We start from the raw sequence: 13,706 nt of genomic DNA on the forward strand, positions 1-13,706 counted from the left end.
CCCCGAGCCAGGTTAGCTCTGGCTTTTTAACCCGAAAAACCACAAAGGAGGGAGTTGTAAGCGTGACTACAGGGGAGGGGAAAATGCTCTGTGTCAACACAAGATGTTCTTTCTCCCAAGGACAGGAGATAATGTCCGGACATTTCCAGCACCTTCTTTCTGGGCAATCTCATGCTGCTTATCTATGGGTCAGAAGCTAGCTGGCTTTTATAAAAATCTTTTTACTTTTACATTTTTACACTATATCTAGCACATCCCCTGCTGAAGTTTTTCCTGCGCCTGTCTTTTCGCCAGTCACGTTGGGAGGTTTACTGCAGGAGCTCTGACAGGATGTTTTTGCTTTTCTGAGTCTCAGTCTTAAATAACCCCTCCCCAAACGGCGTCTGATGAAGCACTCTGCGAACCCCCTGCCCAGCCTTGCTTGCTGTGTGGAAAGAGTTCCCGGGGATTAGAACCCCACGCTTTCACAAGCGTGTTTCACATGCCTGTTGGATTTCACAACAGGCATGCGCTCCTCCTGGGGCAAGGGCCCCTGTCCCTGGCCCCCATTTCACCTTGGCCCTACAGCCCTAGGCACGCACTTGGCCTCTGCACAGGCCAGTTCCCTTTCTCAGGAGCTGGGTGAGCACCTGACTGCTTCCTTATGTTCTCTGCATCGTGGTTCACTTCTCCAACTTCTCTGTACCTTTTAATTTTCCCAGAATTCTCCTCTTCACTTCTCAGAAATGTCCTGTTTTTCTCTTCATCATGTTGTTATTTTTCAGGGGTCTCCACTCTGGGTCTTTGGAAGGCGGATTTGGCTGCCAGTTGACACCTGGCCTTTTGCCCCTCTTTCAGCTTTCCTTCTTCGAGCACCGCAAAACAACACTGTATTTTGTGAAGCAATGAAATTCCTTCTTTAGGAGTTAAGATGAAGACATGCAAAATGTGATTTTAAATTTAAAAAAGAATCATTCCAGAGGTTTGAAATAAAACCTAGCTATTGAAAATGCTGAATTAACTGTATTTGAACACCAAGGATAATGATGGCAAAAGTCCTACACCATCAAAATAATGGAGACGCTGGTGTTACAGAGATTTAGTTTATTACTGGCCTTGAGATGCACTGAATAGACTGGAGGTATAATGTACTTCACTGGTTGGAATCTGATTTTCTTTTTACTGAATAAATAGAAGAATATTCACAACATTGACAATGGATGTTGAAATAAATTAAATAAAGCAAAACAAAATAAAAAGTTCTTTCAATCAAAGTAGAGCATAGCAGTACACACTAAAAAATGCCTCTACTGATAAGGAAAATGTGATATACTATGTTCTTAAAACATGCACAAAATCACAACAGTCAGTAAACAATATAGCATTTTTCACTGGCAGTTTTGTTTTAAGCTTTAAAATGGCTTTAACAGTATTTTAAACTGTAGTTTGTGAGCATGACATAGTTTATGAAAACATACTGCACATAATTTTAAAATTCTGTTCTGAAAACAGTACTATGCAAACCAGTGCTCCCTGTGAGATACTGTGTAGGTGAGTCAGTCAGCTTTATTTTTCTGAGACATAGTCTGGCTGTGTCATTCAAGCTGACCTAGAACTCACAATGTAGCCCTGGCTCACCAAGTGGCCTCAAATTCATGGAGATCCTCCTGCTTCAGCCTCCCAAGTGCTGGGGTTCCAAGTGTGCACCACCATGCTCAGCTCAGCTTTTTGAAGACATTCTTCCATAAATTCTAACACAGGAACATCAGAATCAAGTAGATTATTACTTTTTAATTGTCATACACTTCTGTATATATAACCTTAAAAGCAAACAGAGTGGGTTGACAGGAGAAAAATGTATTTGGTTTGATTTTAAAACTTTTATTCATGAATAAAAAATAAACATTTTCCTGAGTTATGGAACAAATATTTATAAATTATCTTGGTGACTGTGACTATAAAGTGTGAATTGGATGTGAAAGAAAAAAAGTTTTATGAGAAAAAAGGAGTAGTTTTGGAAATATATTAGTACTATGGTTGGAGAGCTGGTAGTTGAACAGAACATAGAGAATTTTGAGGGCTAAAGAGAAGAGCTTAGTTTGTCACCCCTGTTTCTGGAGAAACTCTGCAGAATTGAAAGGCCAGAGAAAGCTACAGTGAGAAGAATATTTGGCGATGATTGATCCAGCTGTGGGAAATAATACCCATATTTAATTATGACTCATGTGAATAATTGCTAGAAGTGGATTTCTTTGCAATTGTAAACCAAGGTAAATGCCATTTTTCTACTAAAAGACACTTCTGTTGTGTATATTGCTTAATTTTAAAAAGTCTTATTAATCTTCTAAATGTAAAAGAAAATCAGGAAAGTACTGCCCACTACATATAATTTTTATTTTACTTGGATGTGACTTCAAGTTTTCACGGTAAACAAATTTTCATTATAAACAACCTCAGATAATTCAGATTCAAATAGGACACACTCCAAGAAAGAATCTACTCTGAGTAACTTTTCATTTCTTTTGCTTGTTTACTACACATAGATATTTAAGTTTGGTTTGTGAAATAGCTTTATTGATTATACATTGCTAATTCATGTTTACATGAATGGTAGCCTATTAAATGCACAGTAGTGCAGTGCAGGTGCACAAAGGGACCTGGCAAATGGGTCTGCTGGGCAGGTCACAGCAAGTCTCCTGTCTTTGCAACAGGGCTTCTAAGAGATTCTGTTCATCAAAATCCATGAGTATCTATTTCCTACAGAAAATGCTTCAAACAGCTGCTTACTTTCTATCTGTCACTTTCCTTTTCCCTGTTCTTTTATTTTTCTGATTACATTAGGGGAAATCCTTGATTAGGAGCCAGTGGTCTTTAACACCTGCTAATCTCCCTTTGAAGGAGGAGAGTGTTTGCCAGGCTTGGCCACCTGCGGGCAACAGAGGGGTAGAGTGGCACCAGGGGGCAGGATGCAGTGGGTATTCAAATCCGCATATCCTGAGTCTTTGAATCAAGAGGGTTCCCTTCATTGAACACTTGAGTAGGGTCTCCTAGCAGCTAAGGAAGCCCTGTAGATGCGTCATTAAAGGGGTCCATTATGTCCTAAACACAGTGAGACTGTAGCTACTACTAATTCCCATAGGAACGGGCCAGCTCCTCGTACCCACGGCAGTTTGTGCTCATTCTGCAGGAAGCGCACGGCCACTTCGCCGCTGTGGGAAGACGACCTTGAAGGGCTGTAGTATGCTTCCCTGCAGCGGAGCGCGGCTTATACACTGCGGAAAAGGGTGTGGGTGCAGACCCGCACCTGGGCTTTCCCAAAGTCCGTGCTTCTCAAGCCTGGCTTACAATTGAATGAGATCTTTGGGCAAGGATATTCTATGCATATTTTTAATACATGCCAATTCTTAGATCATTGGTGAGATAAAACCTTAAATTTCTTCTACCTTCCTAATTTTCTCAGAGGAGAAAATGGCTAAAGTCAAACAAAGGTGCTTATTTAAATTAGCTGAAGTTCTGAAATTTTTGCTTCCCAGATCTTTTCTCTTTATTATATCTTAGGAAATCAATAAAAATACTTGCTCATGCATGGCATGCTAGGTACCATGCTATAATTTGCAGATATAGTGGAGAAAAAGGCGGATATGGCTCATGCTTGCACAGAATTTAGAGGTTAAAGGTTAATGATAAACTACTGGTGCTATGATAAAACAAAGGATTGCTATGGAAACAAAATTCAAATAAAGAAGGATGACTAACAGGTTCGCATCACTGGTTTTTATTACTAAAAAAGTAAATTTTTAAATTAAAAATATAGGGCTACTTACAATTTTATTTATAAGAACATGTTAAAGATCCTTATCACTAACAAAATATGTATTTCTTTAGAAGTACATCAGAATACTTTAAAAAATGTTTTTTAGTTGGAAATTCTTGTGATTAAAGGCAGGTGTTCATCAAAAATATGTTCAGTGGATTCATTATTTAAAAAGTTTTGTCAGTGCCATTAAAATATTGTCACAGCTTTTAGAAAGAAGTGTTCATATTTCCTATTGCCCTGAGTTTTAAAATTTATTGTGTTTGACTTTCTTATTTTGTAAATCATTTTAATATTAGCAGTGAATTTTCTTAGTATGGATTATGAATGTAACAACAAAATTTCCCTTAAAGGAAGATTATGTAACACAGTAGATGGACTGATGAATTTTTTTATCTACACCCAGTGAACAATATTAATATATTTTGATCACTAACTTTTAAATATTTTGGGGCACAATAAAGCCTCAACAATTATCTGAATATCAGGTTAAAATTCAGAATTCTTTTCTTAAAAAATGTATGTACAAGTTTTTTACAGACTTTATTTTCTGGTCAAAATAGGTCTATAAACATGTAGCTTAGTGTATTGTCGCTGGACTAATCTTATTTTTGAATGTGTAAGATTAAAGTATTGAAAAAGACATTGACCAAATTACGGCTAACACCAAGCCACAAAGAATACTGGGAAACAGGGTCAGTAATGAGAGACAATAGACTTCAAATAAAAATATTGAATACATCTTTGGGAAGATATAAGTTTCTGTATTAGTATCAAGTTATTAAAAGGTAAAATAATTTCAATTTTCTGTGCCATGGGCATATCTGGAATTCTAATATTGAGTATCACTTCAGTATTTATTCGCATATTCCTGGCTAGAGAACATTAAGCAATTGAGGTGGGGATAATAATTGCTGGAAACAGTCACCTGAGCAACTATTTAAATGCCAACAAATTTCAAGCTTAGAACCAGAAACCCAAAGGGATGTGTTCTTCAAATATCATAGTCCTTCGTCTGTGCTGTGGTAAGAATTAACAATAGCTGTTGTATTTTTTCTCTAGATGACGGGTTCTTGAAAGCAACTTTTGTGCCCTATATAATTATTTATCTCTAGCTTTGTGCTTCATAAATATTTGTTGAGCCAATGAATGTATTTTACAAATGAGGAAAACTACAAACTAAAGAGAATTGTTCTTACTACTTGAGGGAGAACAGTGAGCTCACATCTCTGGAAATGCTTCCACAGGCTTTGAATTGTCATTCAATTCAGTAAGTTGAAAAGAAAAACTTGAACTGGGAATGAGATGAAGATTGGTGATTTCTTAGCTCACACTTTCTTTGCAATGATAGTTTATGATTCCTTGATATGGGGGAGAATCTTCAGAGAATATGAGAAGTGAACAGAAATATATGGGTTGGTTTTGTATCAAATAACTTACTTATTACAAGTGATTGTACTTTATTTCCCATTAATCTATTAATGTTTCAAAACAGTAATTTAAATCAGAAAATCTTCTCTCTTGATACAAAGCAATAAAGTAAAATATTCCCTCATTTGGCTATGTCAGATTAACAAATACAAATATCTCTGACTGAATGTTGCACAAGAAACAAATACAATTTCACTTTTAAATGAAACATTTTCAAAGACCTTGGTCCTATAAAATCATAAGAAATCAACTCCATGGAAACTGTATATTATAATTTCAAAAATATATAAAAGTATAATATAGTTTTAAAAGTCTATGGTATACAATAAAAACTATATCATATAAAATGATAAACAACTATAAAATAGTTTTTAAAAGTAGGAAAATCAAAGAACAGAAAATCATACCAATATTAAGAGACTTGTGTTATTAATGGGAATTACCAAACTACATTGAATTGTATTTAAAATTCTCTTTGGGTATATATACATATTAATTATTTCTCTTTGATTTTTCAACATGGAATAAAAGCTTTTTTATAACTTCTTACAAAAGTAATGTTGATAAACTAAGATGACAAAATAGCTTCATAAAGAATCTAGCAATCACAAAAAAATACAAAAAATAACTGAAGAAAAGGTTAGAAAAGAGTCATCATGTACAAGTCTCCTGTACCAAAGGCAGACAGATAAAAAACGGTGATGATGATTTATCAGTTTTTCTGAATTGTCATTGCTCAGCTTGCCTCTGCAGAAGTAAGTTGATCTTTTGCTGCTTCTGTTGTTGCTATGCTTTTACATCCACAGTGCTCACTGAAGGAAATCCCACATGCAACATTAACAAGAATAAATGATGGACTGAATAAAGAAGCATTGTTCATTGCATTATCGCATCCCTCTTAAAAATTCTGCCCTCTTATTTTCAACTGTTAATCTTACTAATTATAAAATCTTTGAAAAGAAATCACGTTATCTTTGCAATCTACACAACAAGAAATGCATGGGAAGTTACTTAGTTTTGCTGAATACTGTGTGTCAAAATGGTTTTGGGTATTATTTCCTTTCAGGGTGGCAGCTGGTAACTTATAACAAATAGTTCATCTTTCAAATCTCTCTCAAAAATCTGGTTGCTATTTTTAGTTGCCAAATCAGCTGACTCCTTAAATAATCATCAAGGAATCTTTCTGTAAACTTTAAACATTAGATGATTGAATTCAGAATGAAGAACAATGAAAATATTTATTTAACATCCCTCATGTACTAGTTGATTGAGAATAAAAATGAAACAAATGAAATAAGAATACCAACTTGATTTATAAATACTGACTGGTTTGACACTTTTCTCATCTTAATTGGCTTCCAAATCAGAAAGAAGCATGTTAAATAATGAGTTCCTGAAAATTTCTGGTCTACTTGCTAATTAAATTGTTTTCAGAATGAATTAATCTGTAAGCCTTCTAGATAATTAACTGACCATTTATTTTACATTTTATTTACATAAAACTATTGGTGTTAATTTACAATAGAAAAAAGATAATCGATTGTTTTCTCCTACTGTATTCTCCACACACATGGAGTACTTCTGATGCCACATGTGTGAAGTTTTTTTTCTCCATTCATCAAGAAATTCTTCTGTGGATATTGATCAGGTGATTCAAAATACAACTCAATTCTAAACTGTCGATATGGATTTATAATCATCCCATAGGCTAAAATATCAGTCATCAATTAAGAAGCTCCATGAACTTTTTAGTTCAAGGACTTTTACGGAGGCTCCAGCACATACAAGTACAGTTAATGAGGCAATATGCAGTTTCTCTACACAGAGCACAGGAGGTGGAGCGAAAGCGCAAACTTCTAATTAAGGCTTGGTTTTAACACTGGCCTCCATCCAGGAGCCCACCAAGAGTTGTTCTGTTAGAACAAATGACACTGCCGTGCCCAGGAATGTGTACGGGATTTCAAAGTGCTGTGCTAGAAACCAGGGTCAGGAGACAAGTATTGGAGCAAAATACCCTTACTGTACAGTACTCCTATTTGGAAATATTTTAAAAGCGTAGTGTCCATAACTGAGGACAGACAATAGATATATATGTAAATTCTTATTTCTTCATGGCCAGTGATAAAAAATGAGTTTTCCATTTTTAACCTTAATCTTATATCATTAAGTATTAAGAAAGACCTTTCAGAGAAGGAAAAATGGGGCCAGGAGAAGAAGGAGGGATGAGTGTAGGGTAGGGAGAAAAAGAGGATGTAAATGACTAAGATAAATATGAACCAATTCCTTAGGATGAATGTAAATATTATGTATTGCAAACATACACCAATAAATGATAATAGACAAGTAATAAAAGCTCAAAGACACAATAAATCCAGAATATAGTTCTTTAGAATATTCTAGCATTTCTTTTTTCAACCATTACTTGGTATTTAAAATGAAACTGATATTCAAAGGATTACATATTCAAAGGATTAAAGAATGAAAATGTAACAGTGAAGTGTGAAATCAAATGAGTAAAGTGTAGTATTCCTGGTGGATTATCCTCAGTGGATATGTAGTTTATGGGAGGAAACATAAGGTTAAGGATGTAGCTCAGTAGAACAGTGCTGGCCTTGCATACAGAAGGTCCTAGGTTCCATCTCTGGGACCACCAAAAAATAAAATAAATAAAACATGAAAGAAATACATTGTATAGGGGCTGGGGATTTAGCTCACTGGCAAAGCGCCTGCCTGGCAAGCGCAAGGTCGTTAGTTCGGTTCCCGGTACCGGAGAAAAACCAAAAAAAAACAAAAAAAAAAGAAATACATTGTATAGAAAAATAAACTTAATGTACATTTGTCCTTTCAGATATCTATTTCAGAAATTGTCTGTACCTTGGAGATGGTTTTCCCATTATCTTCACCCCTACATTATTATACAAGTATATATTCTTTCTGTCAGATGATTCTGTAACTTTCCAGAGAAATGATAGACATGCCTATTAAATTTAGAGCAGTTCTGGGTGAAGCATATGTTGAGGTTGAACAAAGAAAACTTTGTTATTTCACTCTCATGTGATAAACATTTGTCCCTTGCAGGATCTGTCTGGAACTGTTTTTTGTTCTTCGTGTTTCTGACTCTGTTATGGGAAATGGTGTCTGAGCATAGTGTCTAAGTACTGTGTGGTATTCCTGAGTGCATAGAAGGTGTAATGGTCCCTCTGGGGAAATGGCGAGTGCTAGATAAACTTTGGTCAGGCATAAGCCGGTGCTGAGTCTTGTAGCTTATTATTAATAGATTAATAACATGTATTCAAACGGAAACATAAGTAAAATGTTATGCATTCATTGCTTGAAAAACTTGTGACTAAAGGTTTGCAAAAACCCTACCGTGTATTGCATATTGATTTGTTGTCTTCAAAAATGCCTTTGTGTATAGCCTCACAACTAATCCAGACTCTGTTGAAGAGACAGTTCCTGAGGTCAGTGTGTAAGATTTCTTATCACTTCATGGGCTGCTCTTCCAATCTGTCTTTTTGCCTGTTTCATTCTACAAACTAACAGACCTACAGTTAATCCTACATCTCCAGTAAACACATCAATCTTTGCCTAACTGACTTTCATGACAAGTTTCACTGTTTTAAAGTTCTGTCGGCTGGATTTTCTCCATGCTGCTGCAAATTAAGTCATCTCCTTGGGCCAGGTGTAATGCTCTGTGTCAGTCATTTTCTCCTCAGCACATCTCTGAGACACAACACGGGGCTGAGGGCAAGGTGTACTGCTTTCTGACCAGCATCCACACATTAGAAAGAAATGCTTGGTGGAACGACGGTATGCCGGGCCTTCTTGTCTCTTGCTTCCTCTTTCAGTGTGTCCTGTCTACCCTGAACACCAAGGCAAGGGGATTCCATCCTTGCTCTTCTTACTGCTTGTTTATAGAAGCCACCCTTTCCATGTCTTCTTCAGAAGAGTGATTCAGAGCTATTGGAACCAGTGTTCCCAAATTTCGGTTCTCATGACCTCAAATAAAACTTTTTTTTTATCCTTACAGTTTCTGAGTTCGAATTGATCTACAAAGGGCACCAATCACATTTGCTTAAGGTCCTCCTTCTGACCTTTGTCAAATTAACTACTATCTTACAAATCCTACCTCTGAGTATAATCACTTTCAGAGTATTAGATGTGAGAGCACTGTCACATGGTAAGGGAGGGCAATCTATCCCAGAGGACTAGACAACATAGATCATATTAAACCACTTCTCAGTTTTCTTTAACTGTTCTGAAAAACATTTTGGAAATTAGTATTATTGCATGTAGAAAGGTAGTTTAACATATTAGAATCAAGTTGGTGATAAAATGATATTGACCAAAGATGCTAAAGAAATGTAAAAGCTTATTGTCTCTTTGGATTAAAAATATTAGTTGACATATTTTAGAGAAGCATTTGACAATGTCAAAATATTCTAATCATGGTAAAGTATTAAATATTAATATAACTTTTATGGCATACTCAAAAGTATGTCTTAAAAAAATCAGAAAAGATGCTATCAGGATATAATAGCCTAAATTTTGATATATAAAGAAATCATTATCTTCAGTAATAGGAATCTAATATTTAATAAGTAATTAATTTTATAGTCCAAAAATACTTAGCTGACAAGAGATTGTCATAAATTTAGATACTCATTTTTTCCATTAAATCTTCAAAGTAGATGTTAGTAACTGTATGACCTTTGCTTCCTAGAATTTAGTGTTTAAAGTTAAAAACATTTGTCTGTCTTTTTCATATACTGAGAAAGTATATTTATTTATTGCTTTATTGAAATCTATCAAATATTTTTAAAAGATAGATTTTATTACTATATATATTTGATATGCTTTCCCAATATGTTAGTACTTCCAAAAGTATCCTCTATAATTACACCAAAACTGTTTTACTGCCAAACGAATAATTACAATCAATTTTATAATGGGTTTATGAGTTGTTATACTCTAATTCTATTTTGAGGGTTTGTTATTGTTGTTTCTAGACAGTCTCTGAGCTACCAGGCATACCTCAAACTTACAGTCTTCCTCCTTCAGTCTAGCCAGGTGGGAATGTAGGCATGCGTGCCTCTCCCAGGGAAATGAATTCTTATACTTTATTGAAGAAGCACAATAAACAAAAGGTAATACAACTTCCATTTGCTAAACTTTTTACTTTCTACTGCTTTGATCTGAATGTTTTACCCTCTTAAAATTCATGTGTTACATGTTATTCATCAGTGTAATGGTGGTAGAAAGCAAGACTTTCTGAAGTGATCAGATAATAAAGGTTGAACTCTCTTGTGTTAGAGAAACGCCTGCTTAAAGAAAGCCTCCAAGAGCTGCCGTGTGACGACACAGTGAGAAGGTTGTGCTGAGGAGCCAGATTCGGGCCTTCACAAGACACTCCACTGCAGGTCTAATCTTGGATTTTCCTGCCTCCGGAACTGTGGGAAATACATTCCTTTTGTTCATGAGCCACCCAGCCTCAGATAGTTTGATATCATAGTCTAAATAACTTGACACTATTCTGCTGTGTGATATACTTTTCTCCCTTTCATTTGTTTATACTTTCTCCTAATTCATTAAGCCAAGAAAGTGTCTATCAATTTTAATGGATTCAATCAGTGCAATATTTAGTATTATAACAGAATCATGGTATGTAATCAAATGAACAGTTAGTGGGCCATTAAGTAATACTGCTTTGTCCCACCATACTGTAGGATAGAGAGGCAAAAATGGAATATGAAGTCTTTACCCTCCCATCCACAAACTATATCATCAAGAATGATTCCTTGTATTCTCCTTTGTGTATTACCAAGAAGTCACTGTCTAACTAATGAGCTGTTTTGAACTTCTTCCAATGGTTTAGGAAACCCATTAAATCTATTAACCCATTTTGGTAGTCAATTGTGCATATCAACTTGACTAGGTCAAGGGATGTTCAAGTGTATGCTTAAACATAGTTTGAAGGGTACATGTGAGGGTGTTTCTGAAAATGGTTAGCCTTTGAATTAGCACTGATGACTCTTTTGAAGTCAAATCAGATGACTCTTTTCAATGTTTATGTAAAGTGTTTAATCCATTGAGAGTCTAAGTAAAACATATACTTTAAGAAAGGTAGATCTCTGTGACTGTCTCACTGAATAGTGCATTGATCCCCATCCCTGCACTTCTGATTAGTAGGCCTTCACACTAAGATGGAGGTGTGTGCCATTGGGTCTTGAACTGAAACATTGGCTTTCCTGGGTTTCTAGCTTGCAGATGGCAGATCATGGAACCATTCAGCTTCTATATGGCATTGAAAAATATCTTATAATAAATCTCTGCATATATAAATCATATTGCCCTGAAAATGATAACAAATAAATCCATATACTTCTAGAATATAGAGTGCTTAACTCACTCTCATGTTAATATTTGCCTAACAAATTTAAAATTTCAGACCTAGAGTTACTCCAAAGATATTCCAAAGTTATTCTTTTACTTATAATCATAGCAGATTGCTCAAGTTTTTTAGTATTTTAGTTCCTTTGGTCATTGTCAGATATGCTGAGGCTCATTTCTTTGTATTTAAGTATTTCACTGATGGTGATTGCTTCATTAACTAATCTATCAGTTTGATATATCTTAGCTTATTTAAATTAATTGGGTAGACCACATGATATTAAGACAGTGTACAATATCTGCTCAGTATTTGAAGCCTCATATATTTCATTATTTTAAGTACTGGAAATGCTGTATTATCTGGAAAGAAATCACTGAACCCAAGGAAATCAAGCAATAGAATACGAATACTTTGATGCAAATTTATCTCCTATTCTACAAAACCAACTATTGAATGTTTTGCTAATGAAAATCTGATCATATCATTTGTAAGTACTAATAAATTCATTAAAATTTATCCATTCAAAAATTACATAGATCATCACTTGACAGTACTTGGAACGTTCATATTGAAGTAATTCTTATATTTTCTAGGTCAGTGTTTAGTGCAATTAATTAAGAGTTTTGTGAAATAGACTTCAAATCCTACTATGGCATTGACTGGATGACTTTGGAGAAGTATTTAGTTATTGTGTCAGTCAGCTTTCCATCACTGTGACAAAGTCCCTGAGATGAAGAACTGAAAGGAAGAAAAATTTACTCCAGCTTATGGTTTCACAGGTCTCAGTCCAGGTTATTTGGCCCATTGGTATTGGGCCTGTGACAAGGCAATACATCATGATGTCAGTGCATGGCATGGAACCCTTTATGTAGTGATGGGCAGGAGACAACAGACATGAAGGATGGAGTCAAGAGTCTCAATATTCCCTTTAAGGACATATCCTTAACAACCTTCCTCTAGATTTCACCACTCCCCTATAACCCTCTAGATGTGGACCAACCCTTTACCCTGTGGGTCTTTGGAAGACTTTTCACATTCATATCCATGCAGTACCACCTCTCTAAGCTTCAGACACATCCACTGTAAAAAGAGAAAAGTAATGTACACTATGTTAACGTAAATGCACAGACAGAGACAATACAGTGCAGCATTTCTGCCCGTTGTATCTCTTCACTGAAGAGGGGGATATCATCTGTGTTTGCTTTATCATCCTGGAGTGTCTTTTCCTTTTTAAGAACTGACTGCAGAGTTTCTGTTTGATTTCAGAATGCCTTACAAAGACAAGAGCAACAATAATAATACTAAATTATTATAAGAAGTCACATGGCATTAAACACAGTGTCTTTTGAAATATGTTTAAACAAAGGAGTTATAGAATATAATAACCTTATGAAATAGGAGATATGATTATTTCAGTGCTACAAAGTGAGAAATTGGAGTGCAAGGTGATTATGGTATTTGAGGTTCTTCAGAAAGCAAGTAGTAGAGTCAAGACTTAATACAGTTCTGAACAATCATGTGTATCTTAATTAGTATCCACTGAATGTATACTACTTATACGTAATCTTGCTTGCACTATGTTTGTGATACAACCAAACTTCTTCTAAGGTAAACTACCCATATGATATTTAAAATAACTTGAAAATGGGAAGAATAACAAAGAAAAGATAAAAAGCAAGTCAAAGAATGAAAAGAAAATTAAAAGTAGCAAACATTTTAGCCATGTTATTATTATTTAAATTTAGCCTTTTACTCTGTAGCATAGTGATATATGTCAACCTGTGAGATACTTTTAAATTATTTAAGAGTAGGATTTTATCATACAAATTAAAAATAATACTGAGTGCTGTTGAATAACAAAAAGGAAATGCAGAGGCAAACTAATTCAGTAAGCTGAACTTAGAGATGAGCATATTCGAACTAATAAGTCTGAATAGTTTATGATGTCAACCCATAGTTCATATAATAATGGAATCAACTAAATTTAGAATTATTTCAACAAGTAATTTTGCTTAGTTCTATTTGTTCTTTATGTTTTTCTTAAATTGAATGCAAGAAATCCTAATATTTAGGGGAAACTGTACTATAAAT

The sequence above is a fragment of the Chinchilla lanigera genome, unplaced genomic scaffold (genome assembly GCF_000276665.1).
Source record: "Chinchilla lanigera isolate Chin_1 unplaced genomic scaffold, ChiLan1.0 scaffold00006, whole genome shotgun sequence".
Classification (NCBI taxonomy): domain Eukaryota; kingdom Metazoa; phylum Chordata; class Mammalia; order Rodentia; family Chinchillidae; genus Chinchilla; species Chinchilla lanigera.